The 13,474-nt window shown below is 51.2% G+C and overlaps 1 protein-coding gene across 3 annotated transcripts in view; it reads left to right on the top strand.

Moving 5' to 3' along the window:
• Window positions 1–13,474, top strand: part of ZNF335 (zinc finger protein 335) — a 1,126,934-nt gene that overhangs the window by 836,330 nt on the left and 277,130 nt on the right. The window lies entirely within an intron of this gene.

Consider the following 13,474-nt stretch of genomic DNA (forward strand, 5'->3'; position numbering starts at 1 on the left):
GTTACACTCTTGCTAAGAGAGAACTACCCTTCAAGCCAAGAGCACATTCCACTCGAGGCACTGGGGCTTCCATAGCATTCATTGCAAATGTTCCCCTTGAGTCCATCTGCAAAGCGGCTACCTGGAGTTCTGTGCACACCTTTACAAAACACTACTGTCTAGATGCACACTCTAGATCTGACTCCCAGGTGAGACAGGCAGTATTAAGACATCTTTTCTCTACTGTTCCTTCTCTTAACCCACCGCCAACTCCGGGTACTGCTCGCTAGTCTATGCACAGCATGTGATTCTAAGCAGATTAACAAACATCAGAAGACAATGCATTACTTACCGTAAAAGCATTTCTGATGGTTGTATCTGCTTAGATTCACATGCGCCCGCCCTTCCTCCCCGCTCGGATGGAAGGAACATAGACATCCTCTACTATATTTCTCTCTTTTCTGTATTCACTCACGTCTAGAAGGCTCCCTCAGGGCAGAAAAATACAAACAGAGGGACCTCGACGCGTGAGGGATTGTGGGTACAACGCACGTCACTATAGGGATAGTGTTACACACACGCCTTGTCGACGTCCCCTTTTCGACTACGAAAAACAAAATGCAGTACTCCGCAGTGACCACTGGATGTCGGACCTATGCACAGCATGTGAATCTAAGCAGATACAACCATCAGAAATGCTTTTACGGTAAGTAATGCATTGTCATATATGTGTGTATATATTTCTGATGCTTGTGAATCTGCTTAGAATCACAGGCTGTGCATATAGTCCGACATCTAGTGCTTATTGCAGAGTTTTGCATCTTTCTTTCAAAGATCGAAAGGGGACGTCGACATGGGTAGGACTGTAACACTATCCCTAACGTGACGTGTAGTGTACTCAAAAACCCTCATGCGTCGAGGTCCCTAAGATTGTTTTTTTCCACCCAACTAACTGGTCACCCTATGTGGCACTCGCAAGAGTTCATATAGATTACTTTGTTGCACGACCTACGGTTGTCTAGTCCCCTGAGTACTTCTTTTCTGTGACTGCATTGTGGGTTTCCTGCTGCCGAAGACATCCACAACTGCTCAACGTCTGTCGACTGCGTGGCTTTGGCCTTCCGGCCAGGCCCTTAAAGTAGGGAGAGTGGGGCCCTGGGTTTATTCTTCAAGAATGCATTACCTTTTCCCTTCTCTTTCTCTAGTTGGTCTGGCTGCCGTCACCCTCTGCTATGGAGAGGACACCGTTTAAATTTTGTCCGTTGTGTAACGGCAAGTTCCCCTGGAAGGAGACGCATCGCTGTTGCAATAGGTCACTACCTCGAGGACATGACGAGCATTCATGAAACCCCTGCAAGCTCTTTTGACCCAAGACAAACAGACTAAATCGTGGGAGGCCTATGCTATGCAGGCCGAAAGCCTTTCCCCTGTTGGCACCGTCGCTTCGGATGGCGAGGAATCCATGGGCAGCCATGGCTACAAATTGGAAGCCATTGACCTTTCAGCAGAACCTTCAGACTCCCAAAAGCCCGGCCCGACAGACAGGCCCCCGGCTCTGTTTTATTTTTATTTTATTTGTTTTATTGATTTTTTCAAGAGACATAAAAATGAAGCATTTGTCAACTCTGCCACGTGCAGTGTTAGCAAATCACATCACCATAACCTATTGTCCGCGCCCCAAACAACCCTCCCCCTCCTTGCCCAAAGGACCCCTGTTCACTTTGCACAATATCCCTTGCATAATTGGAACACTCCACGTTGTCAATGGGCTCATTCTCTTATGTCATGGTCTCAGTCTCCGCTGTGAACAAAGTTTGTATTGAGGTTTCTGAAGCTTGTTAATCTGCTTAGACTCACATGTGGTGCATATGGTCCGACATCCAGTGGTAACCGCAGAGTATTGCATCTTGTCTTTCGGGGACCGAAAGGGGACGTCGGCATAGGCGTGTCAGTAACACTATCCCTATCGTGACGTGTAGTGTACCCAAAATCCCTCACGTGCCGAGGTCCCTCCGTTTTTTTTACCGCCCAGATAACTGGTCCCCCTATAGCAGAGCTCTTACATAAGAGACATTGTTTATCCTAAACCGACTTGTTGGTTATTCCCCCTTAAGTCATTTCGACGGCAAGAACAACTTCAACAAAGACTATAGGGGACTTGTCTACGGCAGTAAATTTCAGCGCCTAAGATCCGGCGGCGGAAGCATCCATGTGGCCGGGCCCTCTGGCTGGCCTTTACAGTAGGGAGAGTGGGGTCGGGGTGGCCATATTTCCGTTATGTCTTTCCTCTTTCGCCCTCTTTACCCTCTAGGTCTGGTCTTCTTTCCCTTTTGCTATGGAAAGGACTCCTTTTAGGTTCTGCCCTAAGTGTAGGGTCAGATATCCATGGAAGGATGAGCACAGGACGTGCAACTCCTGTCTCCCCTTAGATCACGCCGAGAAGTGGTGTGCGGCTTGTAAACTCCTTCGGCCTAAAACCCCTAAGGAGCGCCGTGTAAAGCAGTGGGCCGCGTACGGTATGTCGCAGGCGGAACCCTCCTCCCCCACCGCCACATCTCCGATGACCAAACATCCGTTGCGAATGTGATGGACCACGAGGCGGACACTTCTAGGTCCGCCATGCCCGTCCCCGACCCTTCAATGCCTGACTGTTCTCGCTTCAGGGACAACACCCAGCGACAGGGGCGTACAAAGACATTACACTAAACACTCAACCCCTCATCCTATTTCGACGGGTACGTTGAAACAGTTGAAAGCGTCAGCAGGGGCGTCCTAAATTTCGGCTGATTCCTCAGATGGTTCAGATCTAAAGCCTTCCCCGCATCCGCAGCAGCGTTTGACGACTGGGCATCCCAAAACAAACAAGGGCGCTACCCCTAAATCAAGTTAACAAGTCGAAGCGTGGAATTTCGACACTCCGACAGTCCCGAAAGGCCCGGTTGGCCCAAAAACTACGACTAGGCCTCAAGGCAAAAAACCTACCGCTAGGCCGTCTAACACCACGGTAGGCGCTAAATCTACCGATAGACCTTCGGAACCACTATCTCACGCCGAGTCGGCAGAAATCGAACACAGTATCGCTAGAATTACTTCGGCAGTTGGGCTTATACCTATTCCGTCGAAAAACATGGGGCAGGCCGCAGACAAATCTATAGATACGCCATGGTGCCCCGATTCTCACGCTAACTACGAGGACAGTCAAGAGCCACTTTCCAACACCCTGAGTGACACATTTTGGTGTCAAGGGGCAGAAGACGACATTTTTCCAAACCGTAGGCCCTTCTAGTTCCTCTAAGTGGACAAGGGAGAAATTTGAAGGGTGCATGGATCGTCTTGAGAAAATTATTTATTTTTCTGAACAGCCTTCCCTGAAAAGATCTTGTGGAGAGCCTAATCTTAAATCTGCTTCACAGTTACAAGAGGATCAGCCCTCAGTCCCCGTCCATCATGAAGACCTCATTCAAATGGATACTTATCGGGACATTTACAGTGAAGATGAAGAACCTTCCTTCCTGCAGGGCTACAATGAGGGCCAGGCGGATGCCACAGACAATTGGGAAGAAACACACCAAGTGGGGACGGATCCATGGACAATCCCGCAACAAGATCAGGACACTTTATGGTCTGTGCCTGGATTCTCCTCCGTCTAACCCGGCTCGCCAGGCCTCACCTGTAGACGACAAAATGGCCTTCAATGCCATGTTAAGGAAGGCAGCAGATCACTTTCAAATCACTACTCAAGAGGCGGTGCCTGAGCAGGACTTTGTAGAAGATATTCTTAAGGAGAAACCCCCCTCTAGCCAGGCCATTCCCCTCCTTAATTCTGTTAAGAGAAGATTGGCCTCCTCCCTGGTGTCACCAGCCCAAACCCGGGCAGTGAACCCAAGAGTAGAAAAGTTATTTCGTCCAGCTCCTTCGGACCCTCAATACAGTAAAGGGCATGCCACCCCCTATTCCCTGGCCGGGCAGGAGTACCCCTTGCTACGGGGGAGGCGCCTCCAGATAGAGAATCCAAGAGGTTATATGCCTTAGGTATACGAGTTACCTCGGCTGCCGCATATACCACGCGCATACCGAATAACACAACACTGTTAGCGAGCTATACTGACGCTCAATGGAACCTAGTACAGGAAGGTCTCCAGGAGGTCCCAGACCCCTCAGGTCTAAGCTTCTCACTATTGCGGCCGTAGGCAGGCAAGTGAACTAGAATGTGATAAAGAACACTCTGGACACGGCTGAAACAGCAGGCAGGTCTCAAGCACCAGGAACCTTACTTAAAAGGGACGCTTGGCTTCGTAACTCAGGGTTTAAGCCTGAGAAACGGGCCGCTCTCATCAATAAACCCATTGAAGAAACTAACCTCTTCGGAAAGGTGGTCGATGAGGCCCTAGAAACAGCCAAAAAAGAGCATGAGCCTCTTAAGTCCCTGCAACAAATTACTCAAAGACCTTCCCCCCCAGAGAGGAGGTAATGCTCGTAGGTCCTTTCGAGGGCACTCCCGTGCAAGTCGGAACAAATATGGCACGGGAAACTTTAATGCTAGACAAACATCAGGAAGCCCTGCATACTACCCACCAAGGGGTCAGCGACACAGCAGAGGTAGAGGCCCCAATCCTAGAGGAGCCGCAGCCTCTGGTCAGAAATGACCATCAGATCCAGGTCCCCTCCCATGTCACCCGGTTGGGGGGCGCTTAACATCTTTCCTCACGGCATGGGAGGGGATAACTTCAGACCAGTGGGTCATAAAGACGTTCGCCCACAGGTACTGCGTGGAATTCACCCGACCTCCACAATTCAGACCACCGCGCTCACGGCGCCTCTCACCGGACCATCTGGAGATGCTGAATCAAGAGGTGGAAACGCTGCTGGGAAAGGACACCATAGAAGCCATCCCTATTCTTCAGGTAAATAAGGGTATTTATTCAGTGTACTTACTTGTACCCAAAAAGGACCTCACCATGCGCCCTGTGCTAGATCTGCATCCAGTGAACAAATTCATAAAACCTCAAAGGTTTTGCATGGTAACACTACAGGAGGTGATCCCACTGTTGAAACGGGGGGGGGCTACCAAGGTACTGGCAGTAGCTGCAGCACACCTACGCAGACTATCCGTCCCGGTTTACCCTTACCTCGACAACTGGCTCATAACAGGGGACTCGTAAGAGACATGTCCCTAGTCAAGTAAAACAATTTCTGGGGGCTCTAATCCAGACGAAAGACGGCCTTGTCTTCCCCTCCAACGAGAGGGTTCAGAACATACTTTTTCAGATCCCTCAATATGTAGCCAGTCGGGAGGTGACGCTGCGCAAAGCCATGCGTTTTCTAGGGACTATGGCGTCGTCATGCATATACTTGGTTCCCCACGCGCGGCTGCGCATGCGTCCCATGCAAGAGTGGCTCAACAGCCAGTGGTGTCAGGCCAGCGGACAATTGGAAGATCTGGTAGTTGTCTCACCAGCCCTTGTTCTCTCTCTGCAGTGGTGAAGGGAAAACCTTCTGAAGGGGAAAACCTTCACCACCCCTGCAGTGGAAGCCACTCTCACGGCAGACGCATCTCTCACAGCGTGGGGGGCTCACTTGCTTCAGCAGACAGTGCATGGAGTGTGGTCCCCACAAGTAGTGTCCAACCCTATAAACTTACTGGAACTTTTAGCAGTGTTCAGGGCATTAAAGGCTTTTCAGATGCAACTACAATGGAAGACAGTTCTGATTCTAACAGCCAGCACTACAGCAATGTATTACCTGAACAAACAGGGGGGCACTCGCTCTCCAGGGGTATCCAAGCTGTCCCAAAACATTTGGATATGGGCTCTCAAACGCAAGATGTTTCTGTTGTCCCAACATGTTCCAGGGGAACTCAATCTTCTGGCAGACTTGCTCAGCAGAGATTTCCCTCTGCCCATAGAATACGAATGGCGTCTGCAAGAAGACATCGTGTCCGTCTTCGCAGAATGGGGCTTCCCATAGATCGGTCTGTTCGAAACTCAGGAGAACGCCCAATGCCAAGACTACGCATCCAGCTCTAAGGGGAGCGTTCTCTGGATAACCTGGTCAGGGAAATTTGTCTACGCTTTGCCCCCCACCGCCCCGACTCCCCTTCTCAACAAGATAGTGCACAAGATGCACCAGGAAACAATTACCATGATACTGGTGGCCACCATGTGGGCCTGCCAACCCTGGTTCGCTCATCTGATGGAAATGTCCCTCTCCCCACTAGTAAAACTACCCTGCCCGTACAGCATGTTGTCTCAGGACAGGAGGAGACCCTACACCCATGCCCACAAACTCTGATATTTAGCAGCCTGGCTCCTGAGGTCATAGAGTTTGGACACCTAGAGTTCCCTCAGAGGTGCATGGGCATACTTAGGGAAGCTATGAAACCTAACACCCATTATTGCTATACTAGCAAATGGAAACGTTTATTCGAGAGGATTGGGTCCTCCGACGTATTCCATGTCTATGACAGTAATCACCACAGCTGTTATGCTTGGGAAAATCTTTCGGTGTCTGCGTCGATGACCTCTGTCGAGCCGACGTCACTGGATGTTATAAGTAGGACGCACAACGCCGTAGCTTCAGTTCCGTTTTTTCCACAAACGTGTTCGCTTCGGAGATCTCGGCACACCTCGATTCTACTGAATCCTGTTTTTCGGTTCTTCTGACCTGTTTCTTCATTGCTATCGAATATGTCTTCAGCTTCTTCCACCCCGCGGTCCGGGTTTAAGAAGTGTCGGGTGTGCGGGTCCAAGATGTCGCTGACGGATACGCAAGCCGCTTGCCTCTGGTGCCTCGGCGAGGACCATGATACGGACGACTGTGTCGACTGCCAATCGCTCACATCGAAGGCCTTGCGGGAGCGTAAGAAGAAGCTGTCGGTCGGTAAGGTGGTCAAGCCCCAGAAGTCGCATTCCACTGGTCTTTCGACGGACGATTTGAGGGGCGACTCTCCGCATAGTCGTCGGGAGTCCGGGGGTTCTCGGTCTGGGAGTCGGTCCCACCATTCCTCTGCCTCTTCGAGGCACTCCAGGAAGCACCGTCACTGGTCGCCTTCCCAGTCCTCTTCCGAGGACTCCACCCGTCGGCGGGTTGCTTGTCCCAACAAGCATTCCACTCCTGAGGAATGGGACTCCTTCCGAAAGGAGATGTTGGTGATTTTTCCATCGGAGGGTTCTGGTCTGTCTGCGCCGTCTGAGGACGCCGGTCGTGGGCGTGCTAGAGACACCGCTCGCCCACCTACGGGCTCGAGCAGTCGTCGCGACCACCGGGCGCCTTCGAGGTCCCGGTCGGACAAGGATGGTCGCTCTAGACATGCCTGTTCCAGGTCCCGGTCCTCGACGCCATCAAGACCGTGTGAACCTGTGAAGTCTTCGAGGAAGACATCGACGCCGAGGTTGTCGAGAGACGCGCTCGGGGCTCTGCCCTCGAGGCCTGTGTCGAAGCTGTCAAAGCTGTTGGTGCGGCGCTCGATGTCAATGCCGATTCCATGGACGCCTTTCGAGTCGGTTTTGTCAGGGATGCCTCGTGGTAAGGGTGAACCCCCTAGAAAAGCTCTGGCTAAGGCAAAATATGTCTTTGTTCCTTTTTCGGTTCCTTCTTTCCAGCCTCTGGATTATATTTCTGAGGTGGATGAGGGGTCTGAGGAAGGGGTAGTTCCTGCAGAGGTCCCTGATGACATTGTTTCTGGTCATAGCCAGCTTGAGGAGCTGCGCCAGTCATTGCATGACGCCAGTGGGCTCGACACCTCTCCGGAGGTGGAATTTGGTAGGCCAGAGCCTGGCACGCATGCCGACTCCGCTTATCGGCGCCTGATGTCGAGAGTCACGGATTACCTGGGGTGGTCTGCCCCTCCTTGGGATTTTCAGCAGGATGACCTGACTGATATCCTGGACCATGGTCCACCACCTGACCCGATGCTGCCATTCCATATGGCCTTGCAGAGAAGGGTGGCTGCGGGTTGGACTTCTCCAGATTGTCTTCCGGCAGTGAGCAAGTCCTTGCCGAAGAAATATCGCCCAGCCAGTGGCGACCCCTGCTACTTGACCACGCACCCCACTCCGGAAAGTTTGGTGGTGCAGGTGGGTACGGCCCCCGCAAAGCAGGCGTCGTACCCTACCATCCCTCCTGATAGGGACGACAAACGTTTGACGGCTGGGCGAGGAAGATATTTTCTTCTGGGGGTATGGCGCTTCAGGCTGCCAACTCCGTTTGTGCCTTGTCTCGTTTCACGCACACTCTGTGGAACTGTATTTCCCTAGCGGCTGATCATATTCCCGAAGGGGAGGAACGGGATGGCTTCCTTGCTATCGTGCAGGATGGCAAGGATGCCATGTGTGAATCCGTTCAGTCGGGTCTGGATATGGTTGATTGTGTCAGCCGTTCCATGGCAGCGAGCACCGTAATACGCAGGTTTGCATGGTTGCGGAAGTCTGGTTTTGCTCCTGATGTGCAGGCCCGCCTCTCCTCAACATGCCCTTTGATGGTGAACATTTTTTTGGCAGCAAGGCTGATGAGTCTTCAGAGGTTGCAGACATCCAAAGCTGCAGCGAAGTCGTTGGGCACTGCAGTCCGCCAACCTCTGCCTTTTCGTCCTATGGGACAGCAATGGAGAGGAGGTTCTTTTCGATATTACTCGTCCTTTAGTAAATCGAGAGGAGCTGCTAGTCAAAGGGGCAACCATAGGAGGGCCAGAGGTGGAAAACAAGGTACTCGAGGTGCCATGGCCGCGTGAGCAATTGCCTCTTTGCTGCCGCAGCTGCTTCAGCTCAGTCATGAGGCCCATGCTTCTCCGGTTGGGGGAAGGCTTGCGCAGCATCTTGTAGAATGGCGTACCATTACTTCAGATATGTGGGTTCTGGAGATCATAGCCCCCACGGCTACTGTCTTCCTTTCCGGCAGAGGCCTCACGACAATCCATTAGGGAACCTCTCTTTGAAGATTCCGGATCCGCTCCTTGCGCAGGAAATTCAATCCCTGCTGGAGAAAGGCACTATAGAACTGGTGCCTGTAGCGGAGAGGAACAAGAGATGGTATTCCCCTTATTTTTTTATTTCGAAGAAAGACGGAGAATTGAGACCCATCATGGACTTGCGCAGTTTGAACAAGCTCCTCAGGAAGGACAAGTTCAAGATGGTTACTCTTTCTCAAGTCCTCCGGGCCCTTGAACTTCAGGACTGGTTGGGGTGTCTCGACCTCAAGGACGCTTATTTTCATGTGCGATCCATCCCAAGCACAAGAAGTACCTAAGGTTCGCGGTTGGCGACTCGCACTTTCAGGTTCTGCCGTTAGGATTGCCCTCCGCCCAGAGGGTTTTCACCAAGCTCATAGTGGCGGTGGCAGCGTATCTCAGGAAAGGGGGGGGATTCACATCTACCCCTACCTGGACGATTGGTTGATCAGAGCGTGCTCTCCCGAGCAAGTCCTGGATCATCCGTCAGTCACCTGCCACTCCCTTCACAAGCTGAGCTTCTCCCTCAACTTAAAGATGTCTCACTTGACGCCAACTCGGCGGCTCAAGTACATCGGAGCAGTGCTCGACACATCCCTGGGGCAGTGTTTTCCTCCCCAGGTGAGGGTTCACCACATTCAGCAGATGGTGCACAAGTTTCAACATGCCCAGAGTCTCCCAGCGTTAGAGTTCTTGAGGTTGCTTGGCCTCATGGCATCCTGCATTCTTCTCGTGCCAGAGGCCAGGTTGCGGATGAGATATTTGCAATGGCTTCTCAAGCTCCAGTGGTCACAGTCCTCTGGCAGGATGTCAGACCTCGTTCAGGTGCTGCCCTCGGTCGCCCAGGACCTTCTATGGTGGGCCGTCGAAGGCAATCTGATGAGGGGGGCTCTGTTTTGGCTGCCCTGGCTGGAGGTGACTATCGTGACGGACGCGTCCCTCACGGGATGGGGAACTCATGCCAACGAGCTGACAGTCAGCAGTCGTTGGTCTCTGTCGGAGTCCAGACTCCATATCAATCTGTTGGCGCTGAGGGCCGTCAGGCTTGCCCTGAAGGCTTTTCTGCTGACTGTGCGAGGTAAGAATGTCCTGATTCTGACGGACAACACAGTGGCCATGCACTACCTCAACAAAAAGGGGGTGGCAGGGTCACTTCCTCTGTACAGGGAGGCGATGCAGCTCTGGTTCTGGGCCATCCAGCAGGGAATTTCGATCTCGGCAGTTCATCTGGCGGGAGACAAACGAGACGGCAGCCGATCTTCGGCCTTTGGGGAACCCGTCAAGTGGATCTCTTCGCCTCCAGTGTCAACCAAAAGTACGAAAGGTTCTGCTCACGGGAATTTCCTCCAAGGGGAGCCTTAGGAGACGTGTTCGTGGTGGAGTGGTCATTCCCACTGCTGTACGCGTTTCCTCCAGTCCCCGTCATCCCGCAAGTGCTGCAGAGGTTACGGAGGTTCGGTTCCCGGATGATCCTCATTGCTCTGGCATGAGCCAGGAGGACGTGGTACCTGTACCTTCTCGACTTGTCCATCTGCCCTCCACGTCGTCTTCCCTACCGAGACAATCTGCTCTCACGGGAGGGGGGTCCGGTTCTCCATCCAGAGGTCAGATCCCTCAACCTTCACGCTGGGCTTCTGAAAGGTTGAGGTATAAGGATTGGGACCTCCCTGAAGACGTGATGGAGGTGTTGCTTTCGGCCAGACGGCCGGCAACTAAGTCTCTATACCGTTGCCGTTGGAGAAAATTCTGCGACTGGTGCAGGGTTCAGAATGTGGATCCTTTTTCACATGACATTCCTGTAGTTCTGTCTTTTTTGCTTTCTTTAGCCCACAGGGGCTTGCAAGTGGTTACCATTAACGGTTACCTGGCGGCGCTGTCCATATTTAAGCGCTAGTCTGAGGAGTGTTCTTATTTTAAAATTCCTTTAATTTCTCAGTTTCTGAAAGGGCTCACTAATGTGTTCCCTCTGTCACCTTTCCTGGTGCCCGGTTGGGATTTGAACTTTGTTCTCAAATTTCTAATGGGTGCTCCATTTGACCCTCTACATTCTTGTCCATTGAGACTGTTAACCCTTAAAACTGTATTTTTAGTTGGTCACTTCCGCTCGCAGAGTGAGTGAGTTACAGGCACTTCAGTAAAGCCACCCTTCACTGTGTTTCATAAGGGCAAGGTTGTCCTTTGAGTTCGTCCTTCCTTTCTTCCGAAGGTGGTGTCGGAATTTCATTTAAGCCAGAAGGTTGTTCTTCTGGCATTTTATCCTCCTCCGCATCCTGGTAAGGACGAGGAGAGGCTCCATAGGTTAGATCCTAGAAGAGCTTTAAGTTTCTACTTCTCACACATGTCCCGGGTCAGAGTGGATGATTAGCTCTTTATTGGTTATGCTGGAAGGCGTTTGGGACAAGCTGTGACTAAGCAGACTTTGTCTAGATGGATTATCTTGGTAATTTCCGAATGTTACCGCCTGGCGGGTAAGGACCCTCCTGTAGGCTTACGGGCCCATTCGACTAGGGGTATGGCTGCCTCTACTGCCCTGCAGAGGGGTGTTCCTATTTGCAACATCTGTGATGCAGCCACTTGGGCTTCGGTCCATACTTTTGTACGTCACTACTCCCTAGATTCTGTCCATGGGCAGGATCTGGCCTTTGGCAGGGCGGTCCTTTACTCTGCAATTTGATTGGGCATTCTAAATTTGTATATTCTAAATTCTTTTCCCACCTCCTTACGTTGGTACTGCTTTGGGAGTCTATCATAGATATAGAATACGTCGGAGGACCCAATCCCCTCGAAGAACAAGTTACTCTCTTACCTGGTAACGTTCTTTCGATGGGATGGTCCGACGACGTATTCCATATCGCTCCCTCCCTGCCTGCCCCGCTACAGAATTTCTTATGCGATTGCAGCTTACGTTTCCGCAAGGCTTTCTGAGTTCCTACTGGCAGAAGATTTGTGCCACACGTTCTGGGGAAAAAACTACAACTGAGGCTACGGGCGTTGTGCGTCATACTTACATCTGGTGACGTCGGCTCGACGGAGGCCCTCAAGGACGGCGTATCGACGTCATCGACGCAGGACGCAGACACCGAAAGATTTTCCGAAGCAGCACAGCTGTGGTGATTACTGTCATAGATATGGAATACGTCGTCGGACCATCCCATTGAAAGAACGTTACCAGGTAAGAGAGTAACTTATTTTCTGGTGCAATACCAAGGGCGTCAATCCTATCGATTGCTCACACACACGCATTGTACTTTGCCTAACCCACTTGTTGGACACAGGTTTGGTCTTCAATTCCCTGAAGGTTCATCTGACTGCTCTTTCAGCCTACACCACGTCACAACAAAAGGTGTTGTGCTGGAAGATACCGGTGATTAAGGGCTTTATGGAAGGGGTTAAAAGAATTTATCCTCCCATTTCTCACCCAGCTCCTGGATGGGATCTAAATGTGGTTTTAACCAGGCTCATGGGGTCCCACCTTTGAGCCAATGCATAAAGCAATTCTAAAAGACCTTACTTATAAGACGGCCTTCCTAGTGGCTATCACTTCTATCAGAAGGGTTAGTGAACTACAGGCCCTATCTGTTGTAGGCCTCTTTGTTACAGTCCACAGGGATAAGTTAGTTCTGCGCACGCACCCTAGATTCGCGCCTAAATTCATCTCGAAGTTCCATGTGAACCAATCGATTGAACTTCCTACCTTTTTCCAGAATCCCACTTGCATGGCCGAAAGAAGCCTACACACACTAGATGTGCGCAGGGCAGTCATGTTCTACCCGGAAAGAACAAAACCACTGAGGAAAACAAACCAATTTTTCGTTTCAGTGGCAGCTGGTAGAGAAGGGGATCCTGTCTCTAAATCAGCCATCTAAAGGTGGATTGTCAAATGCATCACACTATGTTTCTCTCTTGCTAAGAGAGAACTGCCCTTCAAGCCTAGAGCGCACTCTACTTTGGGCACTGGGGCTTCCATAGCATTCATTGCAAATGTTCCCCTAGAGTCCATTTGCAAAGCGGCAACCTGGAGTTCTGTACAAACCTTTACAAAACACTATTGCCTAGACACTCATTCTAGGTCTGATTCTCAAGTGGGACAAGCAGTACTAAGACATCTTTTCTCTACTGTTCCTTCTCACAACCCACCTACAACTGCGGGTACTGCTCGCTGGTCTATGCACAGCATATGATTCTAAGCAGATTAACAAGCATCAGAAGACATGCATTACTTACCGTAATAGCATTTCTGATGATTGTATCTGCTTAGATTCACATGCGTCCTCCCTACCTCCCCGATCGGGGTGGAAGGAACATAGACCTCTTACTACTTTCTCTCTTCTTTATGTACTCACTCACAATAGCCTTGGGCTCCCCCATGGCAGAAAAAATACAATCGGAGGGATCTCGGCGTGTGAGGGATTTTGGGTACACTACACGTCACGATAGGGATAGTGTTACAGACACGCCTATGCCGACGTCCCCTTTCGGTCCCCGAAAGACAAGCCGCAATACTCTGCGGTTACCACTGGATGTCGGACCATATGCACAGCATGTGAATCT

Source organism: Ambystoma mexicanum, chromosome 3p (assembly GCF_040938575.1).
Source record: "Ambystoma mexicanum isolate Mex_15411 chromosome 3p, UKY_AmexF1_1, whole genome shotgun sequence".
Taxonomy (NCBI): Eukaryota; Metazoa; Chordata; class Amphibia; order Caudata; family Ambystomatidae; genus Ambystoma; species Ambystoma mexicanum.